Here is a 14,824-nt window from a genome sequence, read left to right as displayed (position 1 = left end):
GGGCTATATAGTAAGACCATGCCTCAAAAAAAAAAGAAAAGAAAAGAAAAAATAGATAGATAGATAGACAGACAGACAGACAGACAGACAGATGTGAAATTAACCTTCAGAAGAGACAGGGCAGCTGGGAGGCTGGATGCTCATCCTCCTGTCCCTGCTTCTGCTGTGTGATGCATCACTTCATGGCTCCCTGTTCATCCTGACCCACTGTCCCCATCAAACCTTAGGGGCGCCCTGCCCCTCCCCAGCACTTAGTGGTTAACTCATTGGGGGGGGGGGGCTTTGTTCTCACTGAAGTGTGCACGTGTAACCACAGCCTAGTACAACCTCAGTGCCATCACAGGCAGGATCCAGGGAGCTCCCGACATGCAGTGCGTGAGCTGGTTTGGGGGTAAAGAAAGTAGTATATATCCTAGAGATGACATGTATGTGATATATAATATGAGACCATGAAATATATTGATGATCTTGATTTTCTGTTATCGTCTATCATTGGCAAGAAATTCAGGCTTTCCATAAGTTCATAAATTATGGTGATACATACCCCTGTCTCTCTCTCCCACTCCCCTCCTTTCTCTTTGAAAAAAAAAAAACAGATTCTCTGTATGTATTCAGGCATCCTGCATCTTTCTGCTTCCAGCTCCTACATGCCTGGATTTGCAGGTGTGGGCAACCACACTTGGTTTACAAAGTTTCCTTTTGTAATCCAACTACTGGAATTGATAAAGCAAGTCAGGCGACAACTGGGCAGATAGTCCCTTCCATAAAGTACTTGTTACACAGCCATGAGAACCTGAGGTCCCTCAATCTATTGTAAAAATCAGGGATGGTGGCTCACAGCCATCTGTAACTCCAAGTCCAGAGGCTCTGACGCCCTCTTCTGGCCTCTGTAGGCACTGCACACAAGCCCAACAGACTTGCAGGTAAAACATCCATGCACATAAAAAAGATAAATAGAACTTTTGGGAGAAGATGGCTCAGCAGACAAAGGCCCTTGGCACACAAGTCTGATGATCTGAGTTTGAGCCCCAGATCGTGTGTAAGGGAGAAGAGAGAAAACTAATTTGATAAATTAGTTATCAAATTGATAAATTTGATAATAAGTTCTCCTCTGACCTCCATATGCACGCCTGTTGTGTGCTCCCACACCCGTATACGCACACACAAAATAAACAAATGTAAAAACCTAAGATAAATTAGATCTTTCTAAAAACTGACAGCCCTGAGGAATTGTCCTTAAAGTTGAGCTCTGGTCTCCACACACACACATACCTAAAACATGTGCGAGCATGTTAACATATACTACACACCAGGAAAGATGATTACACTTAAAACAAGGTGTGATCAAGGATAGCATACAGGTGCTGAAGGAAGCTCTTTGCCCCAGTCAGGTGTCTGACTCTAAAGCCTACATGTGCCGCCCCTGGGGTACACTCCGGGGCTGACTGGGCCACCTGGAACGTGGATCTTATACCCCAAGGGACCAGATGCACACTAAATATCATGACGGTGGAACTGGAAGTTAGGGCTCTATGGATGACGGGGTCTCCAACTTCCTCTCTCTCTCTCTCTCTCTCTGTCCCTCTCCCTCTTCTCTGAAATTCCAGGGGGCAGCATCCCTCCCTCCCTTTCTCACACTCCCTTCATTCCAGAGTAACCACAGATCTACCCAAGCCCAGGTCCTGTACTAGCCCCATGAGGTAGGTGGGTCATCTGTCTATGTATTACTTTCATTGGTTAATAAAGAAACTGCCTTGGCCTTTGATAGGCCAGCCCTTAGGTGGATAGAGTAGACAGAACAGAATTCTGGGAGAAAGAAAGCTGAGTCAAGCAGTCGCCATGGTTCTCCTCTCTGAGACAGACACAGGTAAGGATCTTTCCTGGTAAGCTACCACCTCATGGTGCTGCACAGATTACTAAATATGGGTTAAAGCAAGATGTGAGAGTTAGCCAATAAGAGGCTACAGATAACGGGCCAGGCAGTATTTAAAAGAATACAGTTTCTGTGTAATTATTTTGGGTAAAGCTAGCTGGTGGCCAGGAGCCGGGTGGCGGAAAGCAGCCCGCCGCTCTCACCAACAGCTCCATCTCCTATTAATTAGCTGTGTAACTTCAGACAGAAGTCTCTTTCTGCCTGGCCCTGGGTCTCTCCACTGCCAAATCAAAAGGTGACCTGGGTGTGACTCAGTGGTAGAGCCCCTGCCTAGAATCCCCCAGTGAGGGGCTGGGGTGTGGCTCAGTGGTAGAGCCCCTGCCTAGAATCCCCCAGTGAGGGGCTGGGGTGTGACTCAGTGGTAGAGCCCCTGCCTAGAATTCCCCAGTGAGGGGCTGGGGTGAGGCTCAGTGGTAGAGCACCTGCCTAGAATCCCCCAGTGAGGATCTTACTGTCTTCTGAAGATGACTTCAGCCTAGTCTGGTATTGTTTGTCCAGATACCTCTTCCGTGAGCAGACCCTATGTCTAACCCAGCACTGTTTCTGACATATCCCAACAACAGAACAGTTTCTACCTGGAGCAGAGGATTTAGCCATTGCTTATCAGCCGTGAGCGAGCCCAGTGGTGCTCAACCTTTCTAAAGCTGCAACCCTTTAACACAGTTCCTTATGTCGTGGTAATCTGTCAACCATAAAATTATTTTTGTTGCTACTTCATATCTGCAATGTCGCTACTGTTATGAATCGTAATGTAATTATCTGTGTTTTCTGACGGTCTTAGATGACCCCTATGAAAGGGTCATTTGACCTTCCCAAAGAGTCACAACCCACAGGTTGAAAACCACTGGCCTCGCCAAACTAGCTGGCAGATGTGGGCAGGTGCTGCCCACACAGGGCACTCTGGGTAGAACTACGCCCCAGAGCCGTAGCTGCACTTAGACCCACTAACTCACGGACATTTTGTTCATGCTACGGGAAGCAGGTGGTCATGGAAAGGTGTCGTAGTACGGAGCGGCGGGCTGTGTCCCGCCACCCAGCTAGCTTTACCCGAAATAATTACACGGAAACTGTATTCTTTTAAACACTGCCTGACCCATTAGTTTCAGTTTCTTATTGGCTAGCTTTTACATATTGATCTAACCCATTTCTATTAATCTGTGTAGCCCACGAGCTGGCTTACCAGGAATGATCTTAACCTGCGACTGTCTGGAGTGGGAGAACCAAGGCGACTCCCCGACTCAGCTTCTTTCTCCCAGCATTCCGTTCTGTTTACTCCGCCTACCTAAGGGTTGGCCTAACAAATGGGTCTAGGCAGTTTCTTTATTAATAAGAAATCACTCCCACATCATTTCCCCTTTTTCTGTTTAAACAAAAAAGAAAGGCTTTAACTTTAACATAGTAAAATTACATATAGCAAAACAGTTATCAAGCAAGAATTACAGTTACAATATTTATATCTATTTTATCTTTTATCATAACTAAGGAAAACTATAACTATCTATTCATTCTTCAACTCCATCAAAGACTCCAGAAGGATATAATACTACCTAAGTAAACAAGAAATAAGAAAACTCTAGAAATGACAGAGACATCTTGCTGCCTGGACAGTCACCCAAAGTTCTTTTGTACCTTTGGGGCATCCATCTTCAGCCTTCAGGCCCAAAGTATCCAGCAGACATTTCCATGAAGCAGGAAATTTCAAAGACAGTTCAGTCACTATCTGCTGTGTCCTGTAGAATGTCTCGCAGACTCTTTCATGAGTCATGAACCCCAAAAGACCATCTCACCTTTAGGCAAGTTCAGTAGTCCTCTCTCTGTGGGTTCTCTTTGTCCAGTTTATGCAACAGTCCAGTCAAGAACAGTTTCTTGCCCAAATGGCTATCAAACTCCATAAGGATCCTCTTCGATGCCTATCTTCTTCTTGAAGTAGATTGGTGCTGCCAGGAGCAGAGTGTCTCATTGTCATGAAAAGTCCTAAGTTATTAAAACATTAAATGCCATATTCTGCAGCCTTTGAGAGATATGAAGAATGCCTATCTAACTGAAATGTATCTCTATATATCTAGAAAATCTAACTAACATGACTACAAGCTTGACTATTATTGATGATTAACCATTAACCTATATTTCTTAATTATACATTACATTTTAAATGAACTACACAATCACAATACCTTAATCAAGATCAGAAATACATATACATATAACAAAATTGACCTTAAAATCCACACCAATGCAAATTATTCATACCTATATCATTTCCCCCTTTAAATGTAAAAGAACTTTTATAAACAATATTTTGGGAACATGGGCGCAGTTTTTTCTCTCCAAACTGCTTCCTGCTGAATGGGGGCGCTGTTAATCAGATCGTTTAGGGTGTAACCTGTGTGTCAGGTTCATCTCAGTTGGCAGTTGAGTGAAGTAATTTTGTGAAGATGTTCACAGCAACTTTTCGGGAGGTCGTGGTCTATCATACCAAATTGGGATAGAAGAAATCCACAGGGTCTGGTCCTCTGTGAAAACAAAAGAAGACCCTTTTTAAAGTATCATATCCTTAGACCCAAATTTTGAAATCGTAATACCTTTATATCCATTATGGTTTAGCTTGGCAGCCCATGTAATGAAATGTCTGTCTGTACTTAGCTCCTTTACAGTCAAAAATTTTAAAGAAAACACAATGTACATAATCCAGACTCTCTGTGAATTTTCCATTTTTACGTGGCTTATTTTTCTTTATTTCTTTTAATCTCTTAACTATCTGTACTCTGTCTCTTTAAAGACTTTACCCTTTTTTTAAGACATTTACTTTATTCTCTATATTCTTATTCTTTTCTCTCTCAAGCCTATGTACATTCATCCAACACTGTGATCCACTGAGGTCTGTTATGTCTGAATCTGTTTTATTGTGAATCTGTAATATTTTTACTATCCAGGAGCATTTCTTAAAATGTTAAGCACTTCTTAAAAACTTAAGTTGCACCATGTACAGGTAATACGGTACCACCTGTGTCCTGCCCAGTCTAAACCTTAACTGTGCTGTTATTATGGTAATTATGGTAGTTCCTGACAACCAGCACAGTTCAGCAAGGAGCAGCCGCTCCTGCCTCAGATCCATTTGGTGCCCCTGAGCTGTGTACAGTTCCAGGCATACAGCAAGTCCTCATTGGAGCCGCATTCAGTAGTTTAATTTTGAGACTGAGCATGCAGCACAGAAACTCTTTTTATCCAAGTTACAACCAAATCTGACACGCAGAGCACTGCGCAGTCTGAAAACACGTCTCTTTCACCATGCTCTTCCGCCTGCCTAAGCCTGATTCTGCCATCTGCCCAGGTGCAGGCGGGGAGCGCTGAGAGCAGTCTCCTTCCGATCCCAAGCGGGAACATAAACATCCAGTCCCATAAAATCCATTGAAATGCTTTAAAGCCAGAGTTTGCAGTGGCGGCACAGTCCCAAGAAGCCGCAATTTAAAATGACGCAGCTTTTTTTTTTTTCTGCTGCTGTTGCCGAATCAGGAAATCTCTCTACAGCACGCCACCAACAAACAGCAAAAATCTGTGTTAAAGTCTCTCTCCCTTATTTTTAAGCCTTCTCAGGTTTTTAAGTGGATTTAGTCCATCACGTCGGGCGCCATATGAAGTAATAAGGGCCGCAGGGCGCCACTCTGTTGAAATACGGAGCGGCGGGCTGTGTCGCGCCACCCAGCTAGCTTTTCCTGAAATAATTACACGGAAACTGTATTCTTTTAAACACTGCCTGACCCATTAGTTTCAGTTTCTTATTGGCTAGCTTTTACATATTGATCTAACCCATTTCTATTAATCTGTGTAGCCCACGAGCTGGCTTACCAGGAATGATCTTAACCTGCGACTGTCTGGAGTGGGAGAACCAAGGCGACTCCCCGACTCAGCTTCTTTCTCCCAGCATTCCGTTCTGTTTACTCCGCCTACCTAAGGGTTGGCCTAACAAATGGGTCTAGGCAGTTTCTTTATTAATAAGAAATCACTCCCACATCAGAAAGGGGTTCATAGGCCCCAGGCATCAAATCAGAGGTCAGTTTTTCTCTTACATGTCGAGGCCACTTGAAGAGGGTGGCACAAGAGAAACCTATGGGGGCCTCCGTAGGTCTACCAGCAGGGGTCAGCAAAGCACAGGTCCCAAGTCTGAGTCATAGCTCCCAAACATTATAGGGCCAGAGCCCCTTTGCTCTCCTTCCTGCTGGACCCCTTCCTGTCTCATCCTCCAACCAGGACCCCTGCTCCCAAGATGCCTGTGTACCTCTCTGCCCCTCTCCTCTCCGTGCCCTAAAGAAACCATTGTCTGCTGGGGATGATGCTGTAAGTCTTTAATCCCAGCAATGGGGAGGCACAGGCAGATGGATTACTGTGAATTCAAGGCCAAGCCAGTCTGGTCTACAATCTACGTAACAAGTTCTAGGCCAACCAGGAGCTACATAGTGAAACCCTGTCCAAAAAAAAAAAAAAAAAAGGAGGAAAGGAAAGAAACCATATCTTCTTTGGCAGTGGAATGGGTTCTGTGGGCACGGTGCAGTGACATCTACACAGAATAGAAAGTCTCCACGAAGGACTGCTGCTCTGCCATTTTTGTCTCCTTAGAACCAGGGCTTCGAAAGGTACATACATCATCTCTAACCATCAAAGAGGAAACTGAGGCTCAGAGAGCAGATGTGACTCCCCCAGCCAAGCACTGCAGTGGGGCTTTAAAGCCGACTCTCTGGGACCCAGGCAGGCTGACATTCTGGGGTCACTCACATTGCATGCTGAGAAGTGGGAGAACAAGACACCCATGGGAAGCTGTGCTCAGCATGGAAAAGACTAGGCTAGATATCACAGGAAGCAGCAAGGGCTCAGTGTGGCATGAGGTGATTTGGTTTGGTTATGACATGTCCCACTATATAGCCCAGGCTGACCTGGAACTAGTTATGTGTCCCGGCCTGGTCTCGAACCAGCTGAGACTCTCTTGTCTCAACCAAGCATTGGGATGACAGATATATACTACTATGCCTGGCTGCACAAGGGCTCCAATGTGTCATCTTTGGAGATGACCCAGGAGAGGCGAAGGAAGGAGTCAGGGGGCCACCATGAGCCCCAAGAATCATTGCTATTTCCTTATTGCACCAGTATCTCCCCCCCCCCCCTTGTGCCTGGAAAACATAGTTCCCACAAAGAGGATGTGGAGCCTTCAGCTGAGCTTCTAGAGTTCTCCAGATGGACGAGGCAGGAATGGAGTGCTGGGGCCTGCACCTGCCCAGAGCCCAGAGCTGGTGAGACCTTGAAATCTGGGGGTGAAACTGGGCATGGTAGTATACACATGTGATCCCAGCACTTGGACAACTAAAGTATAAGAATAGAAAGGTTGGAGCAGCCTGTGCTACCCAGCAAATGCTAGACCATCCAAGGCTATGTACTAAGACCATCTCAAGAAAAACAAAAGAGAAGGTGGGGACTTCGGTCAGCTGGGAGAATAGCTTCCATATAAGCATGAGGACCTGAGTTTGGATCCCATGACCTGCATGAAAAGTCAAATGTGGCAGTAGGTGGGGAAGCAGAGATCCCTGGAGCTCCATGGTCAGCTAGCCAAGCCCAAACTGAGCTCCTGGAGAGAGGGACTGTGTCAAAAAATAGAGATGGCCTGAGGGGATGGCTCAGTAAGAAAATTGTTTGCCACACAAACTTGAGGACCTGAGTTCGAATCCCAAGAACTCAAATAAAAACTATGCCCATTCGTGTATAATCCCAGTGCTCCTGTGGTGAGGGCACAATGGAGGCAGAGGACTCCCCAGAAGTTTGTGGGCCAGCCAGCTTGGCATACACAGTGACAAGACCTGTCTCAAACATGCGGGAAAGCAAGGATTGACACTCCAGGATGTCCTCCGACCTCCACAACTCTCTGTGGCATATGCAAGCCGTGTTCACACACAGTGTACACACAGAAAGAGTTTTAAATCATCAGATGGGGATCAATTAAAGAAGACATTCAACATTGACCTCTGGCCTCCACACACACATGTGTGTGAATGACCACATACACTTAGAGCATGCGTGCATGCATACACACTCACAAAGAATTTCAGGGTGCTGGTGCCCCCAGGATTGCCATTCCTCTCTCCCATAGGACCTGACTACAAACTCCCCTTGCAGAAGAACACCTCTCCAGGGAGCTAAGCCCACCTTTCCTAGGGCTGGCCCTGGAACCCCACTGTGGGCTGGGATATAAATTAAAATTCAATTTCATTAGAGCCAGTGAGCAATCAATCCCTGGCTGGGCTAACAATGCAGGGCAGGGGGCCTCGCTGCCTCCTGAAGCTGTAATTCACTTGGCCTCCCTGGCTCTTGTTCCCAAACTGCTAGAGCTGCATTTTCCAACCAAATTTATGGTCCTGGCAGCGTCTGGGGCCTGAGTTACAGCTGCAGGTTTGATCGGGGACTGCATTATTCTGCATCTAATCCTTGCGGCTGACAGCCGGGGAAAGGCCTGGTCTTCTCCCAAGCTAGGCATTGTCCTCTGACCAACCAGGTTTAGGGGGAGGCTGAGGGGTCCCAGGCCTAGGCTCCGAGCCACACAACACCCACACAGGACAGCTGCGATCCCAGAGCTCAGCCCTCATGGGTGCTGACGTCTGCCAAGCGCTGTCGGTTGTGCTGAATTCTGAAAAGGGGAATGGAATTCCACATTGAAAAACCATAAGCTGCGGCATGGACAGGTCACTTGAAGGTCCAGCAAATGGGCTCTGGGCCAGTGCATCACGGAAATCTTCCCAGGAGTGTTCAGACTGTGTCCTTGGGTTCCTTTACAGTGCAGCCAACATGAGCCAAAAGAAACTACCCGTATATCACAGATCAAGTCAATTAAGGAATCTTGTAGCCTCTATGTGTGTGTGTGTGTGTGTGTGTGTGTGTGTGTGTGCATGCCTGCGCACACGTATGATCACATGCTGTAAGCACATCTGTATGCACAGATGTACATATAAAAGCTAGAGGAAAACATTGGTATACTACTTTATCGCTTTCTCCCCTTGGGAAAGAGTCTCTCTGTGGCTCAAACTATCCTAGAATTTGTGCCACTCCTTCCTTAACTCTACAAATGCTGGAATTAAAGAGATGAGCCATCATATCCATAAAAGCATGCCTTTTTAAAATCTTATTTATTAATTTATCTATTTGCTTGTTTATTTATTTTCATGTACATTGGTGTTTTGCCTGCTTGGTGAATGTGTCAAACACCCCTGGAGCTGGAGTTATAGACCATTGTAAACTAATATGAAGGTTCTAGGAATTGAACCTGGGTCCTTTGAAGAGGTCTTAAAGTACTCTTAACTACTAAGCCGTATCTCCATATTATTTATTTATTTACTTATTTATTTATTGGCAATGATCCTGGTTGAACCCATGCTAGGGAAATACTGTCCCACTGAGTCACACCCCTAGACTCTTACTGGAGGATTATAAGCAGATGCTCTACCACTGAGCCACACCCCAGCCCCTCACTGGGGGATTCTAGGTAGGTGCTCTACCACTGAGCCACGCCCCAGCCCCTCACTGGGGGATTCTAGGTAGGGGCTCTACCACTGAGCCACACCCCAGCCCCTCACTGGGGGATTCTAGGCAGGTGCTCTACCACTGAGACACCCACACTTTATCATCAAGCTATGTCCTCATCCCAAAGACTTGCTTTAGGTGCTTGCTCTTCCTGCAGGGCATCTGGCTATACTTAAAAGTTTCCACCTCCCCAGGAGGAAATCAGATGTGACTTACTGATCCAGAGAAAAGGGATTAGTGATCTATAATCCTTCATCCAAGCACAAAGAGAAACTTGAGCTCCTTTCATTAGAGCTGGGCTACTGGGCCAGACTCCTTGACCTCTTACCTCTTTGGCTGGCCTTGGGGATAAGCAGACAAAAGAAGTAAGAGAAAGGCTGATCTAAAGTGAGTCCTCTTCAGGTAACTGCATGCCCCACCCCCAAGCCTCCTACAGAGATCTATGGGGGAGCAGAGGGGGTGATCTGTGTCAGTTTTGGGTCTGGCTGTCTGGGATGTACTCCCATATCAACCCACGATCTCCATGAAAAGGGGGCAAGCATGTGTGCCATCGTGAAGTAGTTCCTGGGACCCCAGCAGAGAATCTGCCCCCCTCCCCTTATGAACCCAGCAAAGGCAGCTTCCTCCCCACATTGTAGGGTTCTCCTTGGAGAGATAGTGTTTAGTGGAGCCTCCCAGGGAAGCTTAGGGCTCAATGGAGAAGCTGTGCCCCTGGGAGGATGTTGTGCCGGGCTCCCTTGTCACTGCTCCACTGCCATCTTTAGTTCAGCCGAGCCTGTTGCAATGGATCATGGTAGCTGGGCTCACCGACTGTTGATGTCCCCTCACAGGAGAGGATAGGGAGCATCACAGAACTCTCACCTTACTCTCTAACCATTCCTCCCGACCAGCTGTGTGTAATCCTGCCCTAACTGCACTTGGCCTCAGGGTCTCTGGGGAAGGCTAGAAGACATGGGGAGGTAGGATGAGGGGAGAGGACTTCATCTACGCAGCCAAGAGTCATCATCAGTGCTGGGTGAGGACCTCCCAGTGTATCTGCTTTAGGGTCACCCATGCTCCTGCCCGAAATTCTTCACTAGCGCTCTGCAAGTCTAATAAACTGATTCCTGGGTGAACTTTGATGACATTGGATCTTGGCTTGTCACTGGGGGAAGAGGAGGAGGAGGAAATATCTCTGTCTCTCCTGGGAAAGGAACTTTAGCCACTGAGGTGCAAACATAGTGAAGTGAGACATGCCAACCTGGGCAGCCATCCAACTGAGTCTGTCTTCTTCATCATAGCTGCCATTCTCCAGTCAAGGCCACTATCACCTCCCATGGGCCACGGACATGGGTCTCCTCCTTTCCATGTGGGCTCCATACAGCCTACTACCTTGCCTATAACAAAAGGGTTAGACTATGTGTGTGTGTGTGTGTGTGTGTGTGTGTGTGTGTGTGTGTGTGGTGTGTGATATGTGGAAGCCACCACCATGTGGGTTCTGGGAATGGAACTCAGATCATGAAGCTTGACAGCAAGTGTCTTTTTTTACTCCCTGAGCCATCTTGCCAGTCCCCTAGCTGTCTTTTTAGCTTCTATTTTGAAATGGGTTCTCTCTAAGTTGCCTGTGTTGTCCCTGAACGTCTATTCTCCTGCCTCAACCTCCGAAGTAACTGAGATGACCAATCTGTGTTACTAGGCCCAACTAACATTATTGATTGCATGTTGTAAATCAAACTGGGGTTGTTAGAGCGCTGGGGTAGTCAGCTAAGAGAAGGAACTGAAGAGGCGGTCCTGGGCAGAGCCTCGTGTGAACAGCACTGTTGTAGAACAGAGTCTGAGGCAGAGGGACAAGGAGCCCAACAAAAGCACTGCCTCCTTGGGAAACTGAAAGAAATAAGCCTGAAAGAGTTAAGGCAATCCCCTCATTGGTGCATGATGTTCCCTGCATCACGATAATTCCGGACACCAGGTCCCCAGCCTTCAAGTCCACCCTGGCAGAGCACAGTCAAGACCTGACTCAGCTCCATGGGCAGCAAGCAGACAGCCTCTGCCTCTCCAGCCAGGACACACCCAAGGGTCATCCTTCCCAGCCATTCAAGGCTTCTGATGGGTAGCAAAAGGAACTCCCTTTCTCCTCAGCATGCTCACCCAGTCTCTTTGTAAGTCAAAATGTATTTTTTTTTTCTTTTCCTAATTAACTCCCTGCCATCCTGCTTGCAGGAAAGGCTGATTTATTTCCACCTTTTTGCATTCAGGCAACGGGCTATTTAATCTCCACTGTGTGGACTCCAACACGTCGTCTCAATGAAATGCAGATCCTTCACCCATTTGCGTCTTGCCAGCGCTCTTCCATCTTCCTGCCATCCACAGCTCTGCCGTCCAGGGTCTGGCTGTAAATCATGAAGGCTCTCCTTTATCACAGTACCTTTAGACCTTTGGCCACACCTGTCAGCGGGCTTGGGACTCTATTTGCTGAGCCAACATCAGTGGCTCGCTCGTGCAGGCAAACCCAGCCTTGGACGGGTCCTGGCTATTTAGTACATAGGGAACCTGGAACTTGAAACTGTCCACCTGCCTGGCCCCGTGTAGCAGACATTCTGCCTGTGGCCCTCAACCCACATGCAGGTGATCCTCACGTGTTTCTGGGGAGCGTTCTTTGTGTGTAGGTGTGCAGAAAAATCTTCACATGTTTCTGGGGAGCGTCCTCTGGCAGGGAACACACTTGCTCATCCACCAGACAGCCCAGGTACCAAGGAAAGCGTGTGCCTTTGGAGTTGGTAAGTGAGGGGGAAAGATACTAAGGTTTGGATAGGGAACCCCAAACTTCCATGTGTCGTAGGCAAGGCCATCAGTCCATATCACTACTGGAAAATGGAAAATCACTATTGGAAAAATTCCAAGATGATGCCTTGTAGAAGGATGTTAACTCGTTGACAGAGCACATGTAAAGGGATCCTAGCAGCCTGGATTTTCCTCTTCCTCTCTCTACTTGCTGGCCACTCTGAGGTGAACAACTTGTTCTTCCGTGAATCTCCACCACACTGTTCTACTACTGTAGATGCATCATAATAGGACCCCAGGGACCATAAACCAAAGCAAACAAGACCATGATCCAAACCATTGATTCTTTTTAGGTTGATTAGCTCAGGTACTCTGTGATAGTGGCAGAAAACTCACACATACCAAGGCAAGGAGATCGAAAAGCCTAATTGATAACATTCACCAATATAACATAACCAATAACATATACCAATATAACATATAACCAATGACAACATTCACCAATATAACATATAACCAATGACAACATTCACCAATATAACATATAACCAATGACAACATTCACCAATATAACATATAACCAATAATATTCACCAATATAACCAATGATAACATTCACCAATATAACATATAATCAATGATAACCATTCACCAATTTCTCTGGCATTCACTAATGTAACATATAACCAATGATACCATTCACCACTTTCCCACCAAGACAAATTTTGACAGACAACATGTTACCATTGAATTCAAAACTGGGACCAAACACATATACAGAGCTCTTTCCAGCTAATCTCAGCTGATTCCAGCACATCACCATACCACAGTGGGAGGGCCCAAAGCCCCTTCTGGGACAAGTCAAGTCTTCAACTGCCAATAGCTTTAATCCCTTGCATTGTCACTTACACTGTCTTTCAAAGAGAGATACTAAACCCTACTCACTAGTACCTATGGGCATAACAGTCACAGCTTATCATGGGAAGAAGGACAGGTGAGCCCGTGTTACCTTGCAAGAGCACATCAGCTCTAAAACAAAGGTCATTTGCATTTGTGCCAGACACTTGATGGTGTGAGGAACTTGGTGAGTAAAGATGAGAAAAATTTTGGTTAAGTATCCTTTGGGTTAAGTATCAAAGGGTGAACAGGAGCCACTTGTGCTGGGTATCAAAGGGTACTCAGGAGCCACTTGGGCTGGGTATCAAAGGGTAAGCAGGAGCTTGATAGGCGGAAGAGGAGTGAATCAAAGGGAACATACAAGGGGAAATGGAACAAGACCTGAACACAGATAATTTAAAGAGCAATTTTAGTTGTTTGGTTTGGATATGACATATCCTCCCTCCTCAGACTCATGTGTTTGAACACTTGGCAGAGCTGACTAGGGATGTTGTGGAAACTTTAGAAAGCAGGGCCCAGTAGAGGAAATATATCTCACGTGGGAAGGCCTTAAGGGTTATACTCTGGCCCCACTTCTACCTCCAGGTTCCCTGCTTCCTAGTCTACCAAAATGTGAGGAACTCCAGCCAATACTCCCACTACTACTACCATCAGCTCCACCACACCTCCCCACCATGATGGACTAAACCCACTCAAACCATGAGCCAAACTCAACCTAAACCGCTTCTGTTGGCTATTTGACAAAACAGCCAGGTATGTTATAGAAAATCCATGCAGGTAGGACCATGTTAATTATAGTGCATTGTTACCATGGCACCCAGCTCTGCCTCTCAGGGACTGAACAGCTTCCCCTGTCCACAATTCGTGATAATGTTTGCCTGGGTGGTTTTGACACACCTTAAATTAAGCCCTCAGATTTCTTCTGCACCAAAGATTTTGACCACATGTTTCACAGCCTAAAGGCCTATTGAGCTGTGTCTCTGCATTATTCAGGATTCTTTACTAATATATTTTTTTATTCATTATGTATGTGTCTGTGCTTGTGTGAGTATATGCCACATGGGTATAGGTGTCTGAGAAAGGTAGAATGGGGTGTTGGTTCCCCTGAGGCTGGGGTAACAGACAGTAATGAGCCATCAAAGTGGGTACTGGGTACTGAACTTTGGTCCTCCAGAGAGCAGCAAATTCTCTTGATTGCTGGGCCATCTCTAGCTGCTACTCAGAGTTCTCTAGAGGAACAGAACCAAAGGAATAAATATATGTTGCAGAGGGATTTATTGCATTAGCTTTCATGATAGGGGCTGGGTAGTCCAACAGAGGTTGTCTGTGTGCTGGGAAGGTTGAGATCCTGGCAGCTGCTCTGTCTATGAAGCTGGGTCCTCAGCATTCCCAACCTGGGGTTGAAGACTGACCTTCTGCATTCCTGGTGTGCTGCCCATCTTCAGTCCATGTCGGAAGGCTGAAGAAGCTGGATTCTGGTCTTAGTAAAGAGATGGCTGCTGCAGCAACAGCAGCAACAGAGTAGATACACTCGCAAGCAAGGCGGAAAGGCAGACAGGCAAAGCACCACTTTCCCCTTGGACCACCAGAAGGTGCTGCCCTCTCTGGGGAAGGTCTCCTCCTATCTGTTAACCCTTCATGGTAATGCCCTCACAGACCCACCCACTGTTAACCCTT

Source organism: Microtus oregoni, unplaced genomic scaffold (assembly GCF_018167655.1).
Source record: "Microtus oregoni isolate MIOR12 unplaced genomic scaffold, Mior012 000029F_ref0000214, whole genome shotgun sequence".
Classification (NCBI taxonomy): domain Eukaryota; kingdom Metazoa; phylum Chordata; class Mammalia; order Rodentia; family Cricetidae; genus Microtus; species Microtus oregoni.
This window is presented reverse-complemented; position numbering follows the sequence as displayed.